The sequence below is a fragment of the Portunus trituberculatus genome, chromosome 39, assembly GCF_017591435.1.
Source record: "Portunus trituberculatus isolate SZX2019 chromosome 39, ASM1759143v1, whole genome shotgun sequence".
NCBI lineage: Eukaryota > Metazoa > Arthropoda > Malacostraca > Decapoda > Portunidae > Portunus > Portunus trituberculatus.
In genome coordinates, this window is record NC_059293.1 from 17,834,605 (window position 1) to 17,852,725 (window position 18,121).

General features: G+C 42.3%; 1 long non-coding RNA gene across 1 annotated transcript; it reads left to right on the forward strand.

Annotated features, from left to right (window-relative positions):
• The first annotated feature begins 2,286 nt into the window (after nt 1-2,286).
• Nucleotides 2,287-4,220, forward strand: LOC123515731. Its single transcript, XR_006677985.1, has 3 exons — nt 2,287-2,467; nt 2,610-2,859; nt 2,947-4,220. It is a non-coding gene; the product is annotated as an uncharacterized LOC123515731 (long non-coding RNA).
• Nucleotides 4,221-18,121: the final 13,901 nt, after the last annotated feature.

Here is an 18,121-nt window from a genome sequence, read left to right on the forward strand (position 1 = left end):
AGGAGGTGAAAGAAACCAGCAAGACGAAACGAAATAAGATGAAGCTAGAGTAAATGATAAGAGGATAAGAGAAACGAAAACAGGAGAGAAAAGAAAGAGGACGAGGAGGAGGAGGAGGAGGAGGAGGAGGAGGAGGAGGAGGAGGAGGAGCAGCTAGGGGAGGAGGAGCTAGGGGAAGGAGGAGGAGGAGGAGGAGCTAGGGGAAGGAGGAGGAGGAGAAGGAGGAAGAGGTGGAAGAAGGGGAGGAGGAAGAGGAGGAAAGAAAGCACCAACAGCCAGAGAAGTAATAAAGAAAGAAGAAAGAAGAAAAATAACGAGAAGAGAAAAAATCGGAAGTAGAACAGAAATGGAGAAGAGAAAGAAAAGGGGGGAAGAAGAAAAGAAGGAAGGAAAGAAGTAGGTGGGTGAAGGGAAGGGGGGAGGCAGCGGCGTGAGGTGAAGCAGGAGCATGATATGGGTGTTGCTTAGACCCGATGCATATTATCATTCTCTAAAATCTTGCTGAGAAAGTTCGGAATGTTCGAGCACCACTTTTGCAACTATTCGCCAGACGGGGCCAGGGCAGCAGCAGCAGCAACAACAACAACAACAGCAGCCCTGTCCTTCAGCTCTCGTTACGTTAAAGGGGATGAGGGAAAGGGGAATAGGGAGGTGCTAGAATGTTTTAGCAAGAGAGGATGAGGCAATAATGAGGTGTGAGGCATCGAACCATATTATGAAACGCTTCATCGCGGCACTGCTTTCTCGAGACTACGTAATTTGATGAAATGACTCGGTTTTAAAGGGTATTTTCCTTTTATAATGACAATGATAAGTTTTCTATATATTATCAAGAGATTCATGTGCTTATTCCACTATATAATGGTTAATTTAGGCACATAATACTTAATCAATTGTGATATACTTTAACATAAGTCTGTGAAGCAAGACGTTTAAAATAGTGTTTTGCCAACGCAAGGCACTATAAAACTATGTCTAGATTCACACCATATACTGTAAATCAATTGTTAATGTAATTATGAAGTTTAAATAAAAAAAATGATATTGCTAACATCAGTAATAAGAGAATACTGATAGTAATTACATAATATCAGTAACAGTTGTAGTGATAATAGTGGTTATTGATATTAATAAAGATGGTAGTAATATACCTACAAATAAACTAAGATAAATAACATAGACTGCCTTTACTCATCCATTAAGATCCATGTTTTGTTAGACACTCAATTACATCAGAGAGAGAGAGAGAGAGAGAGAGAGAGATACAGCTAGCCTCACACAGGGCCCCCCCCCCCTACTACAGGTTGCCGCTTGACCACTAAACACTAAAAAACTAATGGCATCTTCAGCCTCTCTTCATATGGCCAGAAACTGAAACGAAAGACTTGACTATGAACAGTGGGTATCTTTACTTACTTGTTAATTATGTACGTCTACCACTAAGCACTTTTATTAGGAACCGTCGAGCTGTCCTTACCAACTCAGGTTCCCGTGACGTAAGGCAGCGGCGACTGACGGAGACCTGGCTGGAGGCGAGGCTATCTTCTCCTTGTTTCATCATCTTAACATTTCTCTTCTTTTACTTTATCCATATAGTTCCCTCACACATTATCAGACTCCAGTGGGTGTCCATGAATGATTCTTAATGTTACACTTCTCAAGCTGCAGTTTTTAAGAAGTTACTTGGTCGTTTTAACCAGAGATAAGCGGTGGTTGGTAGCGGGAGTGGGATGCGTAGAGCCAAACCTGAACTTCAACGCATTAGAGAATTTCTACGATATGTTAGCTTTTATTCATATTGTTTTTAGACTGAATGGCATGGAAATATACTAGAGAATGTATCCTGGTGGTGTTGGTGGATAAAGAACACGGGATAAGACCACGGAAGAGCATTTGAGGGTTGAGTAGGTGGAAGTACGTGACTGGGGGGTGACTGATGGAGGCCGGTGGAGGGTGGAGGTGTTGGGTGGTGGCCGGTGGAGGGTGGGGGACACTGGTACTGGGTAAGCCTAGGTAGCCGGCAAATTCTGCATGAGAAACCGATCGTATATGGCTTAAATTGACCTTATCTCCCTTCGCTTCCCGCGTCACCTTACAAAGTAAATGCCTGTCAGTGTACCCAAACCTCAATAGCATCGTAGTAAGCCTCATTTCGTCTCTTGCTAGGATGAGAGACGTGTGGGTGACGGCTTGGGTGTAGTAGTCAAGGTGATATTGAGGGATTCGAACAGATGCAAAGCGATGAAGAATCTGCCGCCCGAAGACACTACCTATTCGTCAGTTGCAAGTGGTGAGGGTTGGTGCTCCGTGCACGGCGGCGGCGTTTTACTTTACCTTGCGCGTGGAACTTAGCGGTTGATATTTCGCGTGTGGATCTTTGCGGTTAATTAACATCTCGCGCGAGTGATTGTGTGTGTGTGTGTGCGCGTTTTTTCTTCCCACGATCATTGTATCAACGCGTCTAATGGTGAGTTGTGCTTCTGGTCACGTAGACAATGATATACTTAGATTAACATTACGTGCGATACAAGAACATGGTTGAGATATGATGGTAATTAGTCAGGATGTAGAGTTGAGCTATACTAATGATCTCTTTCCTATCTTTACAGTAAGTACCCCTAAACACTCCTCGTGGGACATCGTCGTGGGACATCGTCGCTGGAGCACCCCGTCGGCATAGTAAGTGAAAGATTCTGTTTCCTAGGGCGATAGGATGCTACTAACCACGTTTGCCTTCCAGGAACACTCACGCCTTTCTCTAGATACTTCCAGAGCAGCAGCTTGGGTTACGTGCATTGGCGGGGAGGAGGCCGGCAATTGTACTTGCATTGATGGAGACGCGGCGCAATCAAAGTCCTGGTAAGTGTATGGTCGTCATGTGATTAGTGTATTTTCCATGTACTACTGTCTGTAACTTCGTCGTTTAATGGAACTTTTCTTTTATAGGTTTGTGTGAAATTGGCAAGATCTGAGACGACGCTGATACAGAAGCACGCAAAGTTGCAATCTCAAGAATACAGCCAAAGTTGCACAGCCGTGAATGTTACAGATGCCAATAACACGTTCCCACCACAGCAACGATTGTTAAAGGTGAGAAACGCTTTGGTTTGTTAACTTTTAACTAACTTTGCTTTGCAGGTAATTAATTCCTTACTTTGCAGGTGGAATTAAAGTGGAGGTAAGAGGGTTTTTTTTAGGTCACTAACGCGTTGCCTTACAGATGGTATTATGAAGGTAAGGGTTTCAATAGGGCACTAACTCGTTACTTTGCAGGTGGTATTGGTATGAAGGTAAAGTTTAGGTATCACTAACGCGTTGCCTTACAGATTGTATTATGAAGGTAAGGGTTTCAAAAGGTCACTAACTAATTACTTTGCAGGTGGTATTGGTATGAAGGTAAAGTTTAGGTATCACTAACGCGTTGCCTTACAGGTTGTATTATGAAGGTAAGAGTTTCAAAAGGTCACTAACTAATTACTTTGCAGGTGGTATTGGTATGAAGGTAAAGTTTAGGTATCACTAACGCGTTGCCTTACAGATTGTATTATGAAGGTAAGGGTTCAAAAGGGCACTAACTAATTACTTTGCAGGTGGTATTGGTATGAAGGTAAAGTTTAGGTATCACTAACGCGTTGCCTTACAGATGGTATTATGAAGGTAAGAGTTTCAAACGGTCACTAATTTATTACTTTCCAGGTGGTATTGATCACTAACACCTTGCCTTACAGATGGTCCAGGTGGTATTGATCACTAACACCTTGCCTTACAGATGGTATTATAAAGGTAATGGTTTAAAAAGGTCATTAATTACTTTACAGGTGGTATGGATGTGAAGGTAAGATTGAAGGATCACTAACGCGTTGCCTTCCAGGTCACACTAATGCACTTCTATTTCAAAAAGACACCACAAATGAGGCTTTTCGAGATTCAGATGGCCGGGAGTGAAGGGGATGGTGACGTGATAGATGGGAAGTGAAGAGGATGGTGACGTGACCCTCCCCCCTTGCCACCGCTCGCTTCTTCAGTCAGTCAGTGGGTCAATCATCGCCGCATGCTTCTCCGTCCGTCCGTCACCGCCGTTCACCGTTCGTTTCGTTATTCACCGTCGCTCACTTTGCCGTTCTATTGTTATTTAATGTCATTACAGAAATAATGTTTGAAAATAAATGAGATTGATTATAGAAATGTCAATAAATGTTATATAGAAATGTCAATAAATGTTCAAGATTTATTTTGTGTTAGTTTCCGGTAGTTTTTGTTGGTTTTCTATTTTTTGTAGCTATCCTTTTTATCTTTCTCCTTTTCTCATTCTCTTCTTACTATCTACTTCCTTTTCTCGTCTTTCTTCCTTGTGTACCTTTTCTCTGGTCTTTCTTTATCTTTTTCTCTCGTTTTCTTCATCTATTTTTTCTTTCGTCTTTCTTTTCTCACTCTCATCATCTTACTATCTACCTTCTTTCATCGTCTCTTCCTTCTCTCCTATCTTTATCGTCTCATTCTTTTCTCCTTTCTTTCTCGTCTCTATCTTTGTTTTTTCTCTTATTTCTTTCCTTTCGTTTCTCTATCTCTTCTCGTTCCTCATCTTAAATATCTACCGTCTTTCATCGTCTCTTCCTTCTCTCCTATCTTTATCGTCGCATTCTTCTCTCCTTTCTTTCTCGTCTCTATCTCTTTTCGTTTTTTCTTATTTCTTTCCTTTCGTTTCTCTATCTCTCCTCGTCTCTATCTCCTTTCCCTCATCTCATATCGTCTGTTTCGTCTCTTCCCTTCTCGTCTCTATTCTTATTTTCTCTTCTCGCCTCTTATCTCTCTCTCTCTCCGTCTCTTTCTCTCGTCTCTCACGCGCTTTTCTCTTCTCTCATCTCGATATTTCTCTTTACTCCTCGTCTCTTCTCTTGTCTCATCTTTCGTTTCATCTTTTATTTCTCCGCTAGTCTCTCTTCGCTCGTTTTTCTTCGTTTTTCTTTTCTCGTCTTGTCTCTCTAATCTCGTTTTGCTTTATCTTTTCTCTCTCGTCTTATTATCTTCTCTCCTATCTCTCCTTTCCTCTCATCTATTTTTTCTACTCTCCTTTCGTCTCACTATCTTCTATCTCCCTCTTGTCTCGTCATTTCTCCTCTTGTTTCGTCTCTCTTCTCCGTTTTCTTCTGTCCTCCCGTCTCACTATTTTTTCCCTATCTCTCTCCTCTTATCTTTCTACCTTTTTTCTTCCCTAGTGTTTATATTATCTTCGTGTCTTTCTTCATTCTCTCTAACCTTGCATAAATACTTAAATAATCGTTAAGAGGTGTAACGGACGCCTTATATTCATGCGGCTTGCCTTCAAGTTAACCTAAAACTATTTCCGTCGTCGTATGTTTAAAGGTGTTAGCTGAACCTGCACGCGTTCCTCTGTAGTTATTCCTCCTCTTCCGCCGTTAGTCATCAGCTCAGTCTCTCCCTCAATCTGTAGTTATTCCTTCCGTTTCTCCCTCCCTCTGTAATAATTCCCTCCCGTCTCTCTCTCTCTCCCTCTAGTTATTCCCTCCGTCTCTCCCTCCAGCTGTAGTTTTTCTCTCCGTCTCTCCATCCATCTGTAGTTATTTCCTCCGTTTCTCCCTCCCTCTTTAGTTATTACCTCCGTTTCTCCCTCCCTATGTAGTTATTCTCTCGTCTCTTTCTCCTCTGTAGTTATTCCCTCCGTCCGTCCCCAGTCTCCGTCCGCCTCATCACTTGCAGTCCCCGGGCGGAAATATATCGGCCGAGCGCCACCTTCCCTTAAGTTCGAAGAGACAAACATTATTTCACAGCAATTTACGACGGAGATTCGAGCAAACTGAAGGTAAAATGTGACCATCTCCACGACGCAAGGTGAGGGATGCGCCAGGTAAGGGAATCTTGGACAAACACGTTTAGGCAGCGGCTGGTTTGGCTTCATCCGCGTGAAAAGGCTATTATCACAATCACTTTAAAAACTACAACTATCGCTAGTCTCGTAAAATATGAAAATTAAGAGTAGTAAACCTTTGAAGTTACATCCGTGAGTCCTACAATGTTCTATCTGGTAGTAGTAAGGTTCATTAATTCTTTCAGTACCACGACAGGTTTTCATATTCATTCTGCTTACTGTTTGATGATCTTGTACAGCTTCAGAAACTTATGTGGGGATTAAAATAGTGAAGACTTTGACCATTAATCTTCTGACCTCCATACAGCCTTCCTAATGTCAACAAAATCGTCTAATCATTTTCAAAACTTGTAGGAAAAATGCGTCCCACTACTGAAAGGGTTAAGTCGAGTTTATCAATTACGAAGCTTTGCACGAGACAGGTTCGAAGCTCGCCTGCATAAACGGACTCTCTCACACACACAAAAAAAACATATCAGAGCTGACCAGTCCTCGCTCGACACACACACACACACACACACACACGGTTACGATGCGGCTGCTAATCCTAAATAATTAATGTAATATATCCATACCAGTGATATTATTCCAAAACTAAACTGAAATGGAAATGATGAAGGGTTATCATACGAAGCTGCATCATTCTGGCACGGACCCGCAGCTCACGCCAGCTCGATCCGCGAATACAGGTGCTTCAATTTGGGTTGTCTGCGAAACTAATGCACGAGATCTAATTCCCTTTATTTCACCTATAGCTCTCTGTGGGATGAAGAAACCCAGCATATTCTCAGATCGGATGCCCAGTGGTTACACTCTATATTTCAAGGCCAGATGGGGTTTGTGGAGGTAAAGGTATATGTATATTAATGTTTACTGTGAGAAGGAATGAATGATGAAGTATATGGAAGTTTGATAGGGGAGGGGTGGTTTCTATACGTAAAATATCCTTGTTTATACTCGTGCTGGCGTTATGCATACATCACGCGTTATCAAAGGAAATGAAAGGTGAAATAAATGGAAGTTTGACACCGATTCTAAACATAAAATGAAATTGTTTATTCTTGTGGCGTCGAAGTATGCGTAACTTTAAATTTAGTGATTCAGACACACACACACACACACACACACACACACACACACACAGATTGGGAGGCGTGCTATGTCGTGTCTGGCCGCGTTACTGAGAGGGACTAAGGCTACACTCTCGAAGATAAGGGGATGAATTGAGTCCAGCAAAGGGAGGAGTTGATACCGCCTGTCTCACACTAAGACCCATATATTCTGAAACGCTTTGCTCTCTCTCTGTCTCTCTCTCTCCACCCTCATCCTACCTCCACCTGCCTCACACATACCAACTCTCTCCCTCTCTCTCTTTCTCTCTCTTTCTTTTTTTCCTAATCCTCACTTCCCCTCTTTTCCCGCCACCCCTAATCTTTTCTTCATTTTCTAAGCAAAAATTTGTGAGCTCTTTCGTTCTCTTCTGCATGAATTTTGCCCCTTCATTATATCTTTTTTTTTTTCATGTGATTTTTTTTTTCTTTTTTCCTCTTTCCCTTTATTCTCCTCTCTGCCTTCACACATTTTTAACTTAACTATCTACGTATAATTTCTTTTTCCTCTCCACATTTTCCACATTTCTTATTTCTCTCTCTCTCTCTCTCTCTCTCTCTCTCTCTCTCTCTCTCTCTCTCTCTCTCTCTCTCTCTCTGCATGTGGAGTCTCTTTCCTCTCTCTTCTCTCGTATTCTCTGTTTTCCTCTTTCCTCCCTTTCTACTTATCTATTTCCTGTGTCCTTTCCTCTTGATTTCCTCCTTCTGCTTCTGCTTCTCTTTGTATTCATCCTTGTTTCTCCTTTTCCTTACTTCTCTCTTTCGTTATCATCTCTGTCACGTGGAGCCTCAACCAGTGTTACCCTTTTGTACCTCCCATGTTCTCACGCCCTCTCCTTTTCTCTCACGCCCTCTCCCTTGTTCCCACGACCTCTCTCATGTTTCTACGCCTTATCTCACGCTCTATTTCATGTTCTCACGCCCTCTCCCCCCATACCGTTTAATTAGTGCGCGTGCGACAGGTGGCGCGTAACAGGATTAATGGTGGTAAAACAGTCCTTCTGGTGATATTTTATTAATGAGCTCTCAGTGATTATTGAGTGGCGAGCCTTGAGCCAACACATGGGTAAAAAATTCATGATGGTTCCTGACGCCTCCGCCCCCCTAACGTGTAAGCCTCGCGAGGGTGTTTACTGTTTCACTCGTGTCTTCATTGCCTCGTTTCATTATTCACAGGCGCCACAAGTCCGGTGTAAACGTGCAGGGAAGCTCCGGTACTGGTGCACGTACTGGTTGCAGCTTCGTGTAAGTCGTTTACGTGTAGCGTTCAGGATAATATTCTGAGAGACTTCTGTGCCGTACTTTTACTACAAATCGGTTTACTCTAGTTGAAGCTACGGGAGTCTTTATCCCCTTCAGTACTGGGATGCATTTTTATCTTCAGTTTTGGGTATGATGAGGCGATTTTATTTACATTAGGAAGTGTCTATGGAGGTCAGAAAATCAATGGCTAGAGTCTTCACTATTCTAATCCCTTCATAAGTTTCTGAAGCTGTGTAAGATCACCAAAATAGTAAGCAGAATGAGTATGAAAACGCGTCATGGTACTGAAGGTGTTAAGGAGGGAGGTGTTCTTTTACGATGCTTTTGTCAGATTAACCACGTTTTCGCATTACTAATAGAAGAAAGTCTTGAAAATCCACCTAGTCATCTTTATGGCCTTTGGAAATAGTGGTGGTGAAGGAATACGTAGGAAAAATCATGTTTCTGGAGTGGAATAAACAAGTGCGCGACAGAGAGAGCAAGAGAAGGATGAGTGGCCTCTTCTACAGTAGAATCATGAGGGATGATATTCATGTGCGACAAAGATGGGTGTGCGTATGGTGCAAGAGATGCTGCGACCCTCTGATTGCCTCGCCACGTACAGCACACAGGTGGGGTCGGCCGGTGTCTCGCTTTACTACCTGAAGCGTGAAGCGTGAAGCGTGAAGCCTTTTATGAGAACATGTCGCGCTTACGAATCAGCGAAGCCATCAGAGGACGCTCATAATGACAAACGAGTATTTTCCTTCCTCCCTTAGTCACCACCCCCTCCTTTCCTCCTCCTTCCCCCTTGTACCACGCATCCACATCTTTTCGTCCACTTCTGTTTCTCTGATTTTTACTTTATTTTACTCTCAAGTCCTTCGTTCTTTCATTCTTCTTACCTTTCTTGTCCCGTCTATCTTTCGTTTCTCCATCCTCCCTCGATCTCCTCCTCCTTTCTCTTTCCTTCCACCTCCTCCATCCCTCCTCCGTCCCTCCTCCCTTCTCTTACCCCTATCTCTACTCTCCTCCCTCCCTCTCTCCTTCCACTGGACGCGATAACGGCTGTGTCGGGAAAACTGCAGCGCTGAAAAAGAAATTATAAAAAAAAAGTGACTGATGATAAAAAAAAAAAGAAAGAGAGAATGGTGAGCTCAGAATATTTTCAGTGGGTATGACTCAGGTTAATAAAGGAAGATTAGCACTAGACCCGATAACTGAGGATAATAAAGACAGGAAAGAGAGAGAGAGAGAGAGAGAGAGAGAGAGAGAGAGAGAGAGAGAGAGAGAGAGGGGGGAAGGAGGGTAGTTGTTTGTTTATTATTGAAGAGAACTAATTGACTCACTTTCCTCTCCCTCCATCCTTCCGTCCCTCCCTCCCTCCCTCCCTCCAACTCTCGTTCCAATCAAGTTATAGGAAAAAGCATATATAATCAAACTTAGAGAGAGAGAGAGAGAGAGAGAGAGAGAGAGAGAGAGAGAGAGAGAGAGAGAGAGAGCCTAAATTTCTTTCGATTATTGTCAACTTAACCTTTTGTCAATGGGAAATCACTAACAGAAAACGTGGAACGAGGGAGAGACTGTGGGACGTTAAGGGGAAACTTGCTCATTTTTACCTTCATGATGTTATAAAGAAAACGGAACACAAATTGAATCACGGGGAAGGAAAACAAAGTGACCCCGACTACACTTTGATGCTTAGAATTTCATAATGTTTGACTTGCAACAGATTACTCGGCTTGGGAAAGTTGAGTGTGGGGGAGAACTCCTTTACACTCACTCCACCTCATTCTAACTCACTCAAAATCGCCCAAAATATCGATTAAAATACTCTCCAGGTCACTCTAACTCAAAACTCACTCATAGTTACTCATGCACACTCAAACGTACTTGAACTTACTCAATCATACTCAAAATCACTCAAAGTCACTCAAACTCACACAAGCTCACTCAAAACTCTCTCAAAACTCACTCAAATCAATTTAGACTCACTCCAGCTCCATGAAACCCAAACACACTGATACTACGCACTCACTCACACGCACGCACACACCACACACGCACTCCACACAAAATATCAGAGGCTGTGGTTGCTCTGGTTGCGTGTGATGGATGATTTTTTACCCTTCCCTCCCTCCCTCCCTCTATTACACCCTCCCATTTGGCCTCCCCTTCCCAGGCACTCTACCTCACGACCTGACCCACGCAGCCTCCCTCCTCCTGATGGATGTGTCTCCTGGGACGTGGTAGGGGTGGTCAGTGGTTGGGGATAGGGGGGGGAAAGATAGCGTTAACTTTGATTTCTTTTACTTTTTTATAGTCATGGAAAAAAAATGACGCCTGGTTCTTTTTTTTTAATGTGTTTGGTGTTTTTTCTTTTGTTTCTGTTTTTGGGGTTTTTATCACGTTTCAGGAAATGGAAGACGAGATTTTTTTTTTTTATCTTACTTTTTTTTTGTAGTGTTTAGTTTTCTTGTGGCATCAGAGTCTACGTAATATATTTGGTTTTGGTGTAAGGTTGTTAGTTGGTTGTGTGTGTGTGTGTGTGTGTGTGTGTGTGTGTGTGTGTGTGTGTGTGTGTGTGTGTGTGTGTGTGTGTGTGGAGAGAAAGGGTGGTTGGAATTAGAGGGAAAGACACGAAGCATAGTGGATGGGAGTGTACAAGGTTAGACTACTCGACTTATGATCTTTCCACTTGTGTAGGAAATAAGGATGAAATATAAACTAACAACAACAGCACCACCACCACCAACAACAACAATACCAACACGACCACCACTACCACCATAACAACAACAACAACAACAACAACAACAAACATTGACACACTAACAATATTCACTCGACGCCTCACAGATCACTGGCTGGCAACACATGATGCTGCAAACACACACACGCACGCGCGCACGCACACACACACACACACACACACACACACACACACACACACACACACACACACACACACACACACACACCAAAAAAAAAAAAAAAAAAAAAAAAAGAGAGAAAGAAAGAAAACATTTACGGTCAAGTAAGAATTTGTTTGATCGTCACATTTTTACATTCAGCAGACATTTGCTAGAAAAAATAAATAAATAAATAAAATAAAAAGTTTGTCTGGTTTATATGAAAGAAAAAATATTAGTGAATTATCTGCGTCTATACTAAGTTTTTTTTTACACGTTTATGAACACTTGAGCCTACCAAAATGAAATTAAAGTGTTCAATGAGTGATTTAAATTCTCTGTCTCACCCAAACACTCAAAACACACGCGCACACACACACACACACACACACACACACACACACACACACACACACACACACACACACACACACACCTCTAGTTGATAAATAGAATAGTATATTAACGTGATTCTGTGGTTTTCATTACAATTCCTTGCACTGACACGTGTTCTTATGACTTTAATGAAATAACCTAGTGCAAAAAATACCTCAAAAAATCCTGTGATATTTGGAGAAAGAAGAGAGAGAGAGAGAGGAAAGCAGGACAGACACTTTGATAATCAGATTCACAAAGAGTATTGCCATGTAGATCCTCACACCTCATCCACGTGACTGACAATCAACGGTGGAAGGACGTACAGTATAATCAGCTAAACCACATGACACACCACTTGGATAAAGGAAAAGATCACTACATGGCATGGATATAGTGGGACATTTTTTCATTTAGCACGGACGGATGAAGAGAAAATTTGTTAGTGAGGGCAGATAAAGGTGTGGGGGGAGGAAACTGTTCGATGGACACAGAAAGAAAAATTGCGAGCATGGACATAGAAACGAAAAAAAAAAAAAAAAAAAAAAAGAGAAGAAAAAATTGGCAGTATGGATTCAAACAAAAAATATTAGCATGGAAAGAGAAAAGAGAATTGACAGTTTGAACTCACATAAAAAAAAGATAGCAAAAATAGAAAACAATATAAAAAGAAATCGAAAACAATGCTATCAAGGAAAAACAAAAATATAAATATAAAAGAGTAGTGAAATATCTTAGAGAGAAAAATAGAAAATGACGTTAATAATATTTCTCAAATTTACAGAAAAATTTCAAACACATCAGAAAAGCTTTAAAATACTTGAAAATATAATAAAAAGAACTCAAGATGTAAAAAGATTAAAAGAACATTAGGAAAAGACAAGAAGACAGAAACCACTTTACGAGGAGCAAGAAAAAGACGAGGAAAAGGAAAAGGAAGACGAAGAGGAGGAAGAGGAAGAAGAAGAGAAGAAGGCAGAAGAGGTCACGTCTTTAAAACACCAACATTCATCATTTTAATAACCGGACAGGAAAATGATATAAACGTGGCTCTGAATCTTAGCCAATGATGACCCGACATGACCCAGGAGTGGCGCTAGGGGCGGGGCAAGAATCAAGGCCATGAGGTCACCCAATCACAAACAAGAGTAGGTGGGTGGGGCTCGTCTGTCAAGTTAACCAATGAGGAGTCTTCTGCAGGAGGCGTGAGGTCAACTATAGAGATGATAAAGATCGTGTGAGAGTCCCTTTGGGTCATAATAGTGAAACGAAGTCATACGATAAGGTTTGTGGTGGTGATAAGTCATAAGAATGGGTATAGTGGTAACAGGTCATGGGAAAGGTTGTGATAGTGTGGCTCTTCTTTCTACTATTTTCCCTCTTTTCTTTTTTTTTTTCATTTTGTGTGTCTTTTGTATATCTCCTGGTTTTTTTTTAACCCTTTCAGTACCATGCCACGTCTCCATATTCATTCTACTATTCTACTTAGTATTTAGCGAATTTATAAAGCTTCAGAAACTCATGTGGGGATTAAAATAATGAAGACTGTAGCCATTAATCTTCTGACCTCCATAGACCTTCTTAATGTCAATAAAATCGTCTAATCATACCCAAAACTCAAGGTAAAAGATGCGTCCCAGTACTGAAAGGGTTACTGTGCTTAGCGTAAGACCTGGGAGTTGTTAGAATTAATGTGTGTGTGTGTGTGTGTGTGTGTGTGTGTGTGTGTGTGTGTGTGTGTGTGTGTGTGTGTGTCCCTAATAAAACAGACATGATAAACGAAAAAAAGGGAAAAATTACACGCACATTACACCCTTCTCGAGTCCTCCCTTCACCTCCTCCTCTGCTGGTCTTCACGGACACTGGGCAGAATTAGTTGCTGGGAAAGACTGGACGGTGGAAAAAAGATATAATGTTCCTGATGCACGCTCGCTCAGTGACCGGGCAAAAAAAAAATAATAAGATAGAAAAAAATAACAGCCAATTAAGACTCGATAAAAAAGTGTATAATTTCTGACGGTCCGAACAAAAGTTTATTATAAAAGTTAGTGAATATATTTCCATGATGGAGAGTGAAAAAAGGAATAAATGTTTAGTGTTATGAGAGAATATATGTCATCTTTGGGTCTGTCTTACGATACATAAAGAAGGAAGAAGAGGAACAAGAAGAAGATAGAAAAGAAAGAAGAAAAAAGAAAGAGGAGGAGTGAGAAGGATGTAGTTCAGATAAGTTGAGATAATGAAGAAAAATGTGGAGAGCGAAATGAAAGAGGAGAAAAGAGAGGAAGAGATTGAAATACAAGGACAAAAACGACGGAGTTCAGAAATGTGAAGGCATGTAGGAAAAAAAACGGAATGGAAGACAGTGGAGAAGAAGAAAGAGGAAAAATCTAGAAAGCGGAGAAGGAGGAAGAGGAGGAGGAAGAGGAAATGGAAGTGTTGAAGAAGGAAGAGAAGGTGGAGGAGGAGAATGACGGAATTTAGAAACAAGAAGTGTCGGAGAAGACGGAAAGGGAAGGAGGAAGAAGGAAAAGAAAGAGTAAGTGTTGAAGGAGGGGAAGAAGGAGGAGGTGAAGGAGAAGGAGAAGGATGTGGAGGAAGTGAAGGAGGAGAGAGGCCATCACGTTTCCCAGGGGAGAGGAACGTCTGCCTCGGAAGACTCCCAAGGCCCAGACGCGGAAAACAGTGACGTTAATTGTATCTTAATAAGAAAAGTTTAACAGCATTTTTTTTTCCTAAGCTAAGAACCTCGTCCGCCTTGGTAAACAGCGACTGCCTTCCCTTTCACCCTGTTCCTGTTTTTCTTCTCTCTCTCTCTCTCTCTCTCTCTCTCTCTCTCTCTCTCTCTCTCTCTCTCTCTCTCTGCCTTCATTTCAGCTGCTCTTGTTTATTTTTCACTCTTCCATCTCAGGTTTTTTTTTCCTTCCCACACTTTTCGTTGCATTTATCTTCCTTTTACTTCGTCATTTCTCTCTCTCCTTTTGGTCCTTTCTGCGTCTGCATTTCCTCTCATTTTTCCCCGCCTCCTTCTCATTTTCCCCCTCATCTGTTCTCTTTCTCCTTTCTCTCTTTCTCTCTCTCTTGTCTATTCTGTATTCCTCTCGCAGTCTCACGAAGCATGCACAAGATTTAACAAGTTCAAACAAAGCGATGGACAGATAGAAAAGAAAAATGACAAGACCAACACTGTCTGTATATCGATATTGTATTTCTGTGCTCTTCTTTTGGCACGTCACGACAAAGGGGTGGACAGGGAATGGCTTTCACCAATAGGATTTCGACTATTTCAAATTGGTGCATGGTGCGAGTGAGAGACACGCTGGGAAACGAACGACACGGTGGTGGTGGTCATGATGGTGGCCGGGGAAGAGTGAAGAGAGGAGAGGAGAAGGGAGAGGAGAGGGGAGAGGAGAGGGCAGGCAGGCAGAAGGTATGTGGGAGTAAAGGGAAGTGGATGCAGTAGTGGGTGTGGTGTCTGCTGCACACTGCCACGACACACACACACACACACACACACACACACACAGAGAGAGAGAGAGAGAGAGAGAGAGAGAGAGAGAGAGAGAGAGAGAGTCAGGCTAGATGTAAAGTGTTTCTCTCGACTTACTCAGATTTCACTCCTGTCAAGTTTGTCTGGTGTGTGTGTGTGTGTGTGTGTGTGTGTGTGTGTGTGTGTGTGTGTGTGTGTGTGTGTGTGTGTGTGTGTGTGTGTGTGCGTGTGTACTCCGCCGTCCACACAAGACGGGGACGCCTCGCACTCCTTCTCCCTCTCAGACTGTGAATGGGTTTCCAATATTATCTTTGGGAGTTGGGAGGAGATTGTCGCTTGCTCCGGTCACTGCTGCCCTCGTCGATGTGATGGTGGCGGTGGTGGTGATGGTAGTGGCAGTAATGGTGACTATGTGTGCATGTGTATGTGTGAGTGAATGTGTGTATTGCGTCCACGCCAGTCCAACACATTGCATTCTCTAATACCACGCATACAAATACAGACAGAACGTATATGCACAGATGATAAATTACTGTGATATTTTTGCTTACACAGGTTACGATGCGTGAAATGCGGCAATCAACTGTGGACTGTTCCCGTGTTGGCGGCGCACCAAAAGTTACTGCGAACAACGAACATGTTAAAACACGAATTGTATCAGCCCTAATCACACGACCCACCTAGTTTAATCTTCAATACCAGGACACGTTTTTATCTCGAGATTTGTGTACAATTAGACCATTTTATCGACATTACGAAAGGTCTATGGAGGTCAGAAGATTAATGGCCACAGTCTTCACTATTTTAATCCCTACATGAGTCTCTGAAGCTGTATGAAATGACCAAATATTAAGCAGAAAGAATATGAAAACGCAGCATGGTACTCAAAGTGTCAAGTCTTTTTGATGAAGCAAGAGAATAAGCAGCCGTTATATAAGAACACAAAGAAAGCTGTAATAAATCAGTCAGCCTACACGTGGCAATTTCCTGATCATAAATTTACAAATCATCCATCTAAAACTTCCTACTGATTTTGCACCAACAACTTGATTACCGAGTCTATTCCAGCCATTCCCTCCAATTACCTGGGGCTCTATTTCTGAACCACTCTCCTCCTACCTCCCCGGATCTCCTTTTTAAATTTAACCTTATCGAGTCTTAACCAATTTCATGTTCTATTTTGATATCTAATAAATTCCCTTCTTCCACAGTATTTTGCACCATTGTTCATAGCTCCAGATATGATTAATCGAGTTCTCTTGACTTTTTTTTCTAATTGATGATGCAAAATCCTTGTTAAAAATATCACTAGAATTATAGAAACACAGTTGAAAACCCCAATAACATGAAATAGAGTTTGTTTGTTTTTTATTAATAGCTAAACCGTTTTAGAACACGATGAGATGATACAAAAAAAAAATGACGCCTGAATTATTCTAAACAACTTAAGACACTAACACATTTCAGAATCAGACAAAGGCTCAAAAAAAAAAAAAAAAACGTTTCAGAGCAAGATCAAAACAAAACAAAACGCGGACACATTTCACAACACAGACCCAAAGGTAAAGAGCACCAGCCAGTGTTTCCCTCCAGCGCGTTGCCTGGTGGGGGTCGTGTGTGTTCCCAGGAGCACCCAACACATTTCTCCAATACCTCAATTATTTCTGCTCGCTCCCAACAGCCAGCGTCATTACCTGTCAGAACTATCTCTGCCAACTCATTAAAAGCGAATAATTACTTAGTCTCAGGTATTAATTAAGAAAAGTTTCATAGCCTTTCGCTAGTGGGTTGGTTGGTGGGATGGTGGGCTCTCTCTCTCTCTCTCTCTCTCTCTCTCTCTCTCTCTCTCTCTCTCTCTCTCTCTCTCTCTCTCTCTCTCTCTCTCACCCGAAGGCAGGAACTAATAGCAGGAGAATCGGGATTAAAAAAAAGTAAGCTCCCCGTGAATAAAGGGCATTGAGGCAGGAGATGAGACGGCGGGAAATATGACGAGAATAAACAGTCTGCAAAAGAGATATAATTGGAGAGGAAGGAGGGATAGATGCTCGGATATAGCGTCCCGGCCAAGAGGCAAATTACCCACTGCAATAGGTAAGGAGAAGGAGGACGAGGAGGAACGGAAAGTTGCCGGTAAAGAGGGGGGAGAGAAAGAGGAAGAGTGGAAGGGAATGAAGAAAGGAAGGATGTGAGGCGAAAGGAAGTAGGATGTGATGGATGATGATGGGATGATAAGGATGGCGTAAAGGATGATAAGGGAAATGTAAATACGCTAGCGCGCGCGCACACACACACACACACACACACACACACACACACACACACACACACACACACACACACACACACACACATACACTACTGGCTTTCGTCGCTACATTGATTAATAGTAATATTAGAAGTAGTAGTAGTAGTAGTAGTAGTAGTAGTAGTAGTAGTAGTAGTAGTAGTAGTAGTGGTGGTAGTAGTGGTGGTGGTGATGGTAGCAGCAGTGGCGGAGGGAGCAATAATGGCGGAGGTGGTGTAACCGGTGCGATTTCGAGTAATAATACCTATACTGATAATAAGAGGAAATGCTCAGTGCAGGACGAGTGGCAAGGTCTGCGGTGCTGAGCGTGTCTCGCGGGGACAGGCCGCCTGAAGCACCAGCTGCCGTCTGTCCGCGCAAAGCTGCCGTTGAAAAAATATATATACACACAAAAAGCCGCGGCTTGTGAAAGAATAAATTCAGTTTCACTCGCAGAAATGTGCACAGCGGCATAAAACCTCGTTTGTCGACGCGAAAATATGTGGCAGTGTGGATACCGGGTTACTGCACGGTGGGTCCGCCCATCTCCCCCCCCCCTCTTCTGCACATCACACCATACACCAGCTTGAAAATAGACATAATTGATTATTTGCAACATGCAGGTCTTCCTACCTTTGCAGACATGCCCGTCACCCTGTGCCCCACTGCCACACAAGTAAGCACACACACACACACACATTGGAATATTCATACACAGAATCCCTGTTCATATGCATTCAAATGTACCTTTGAAAAGATTCATGCTTTCTGAATATGTTCGGCCATATTCTTTTTATTAGAGAAGTGAAAGCCGTCCCTGTC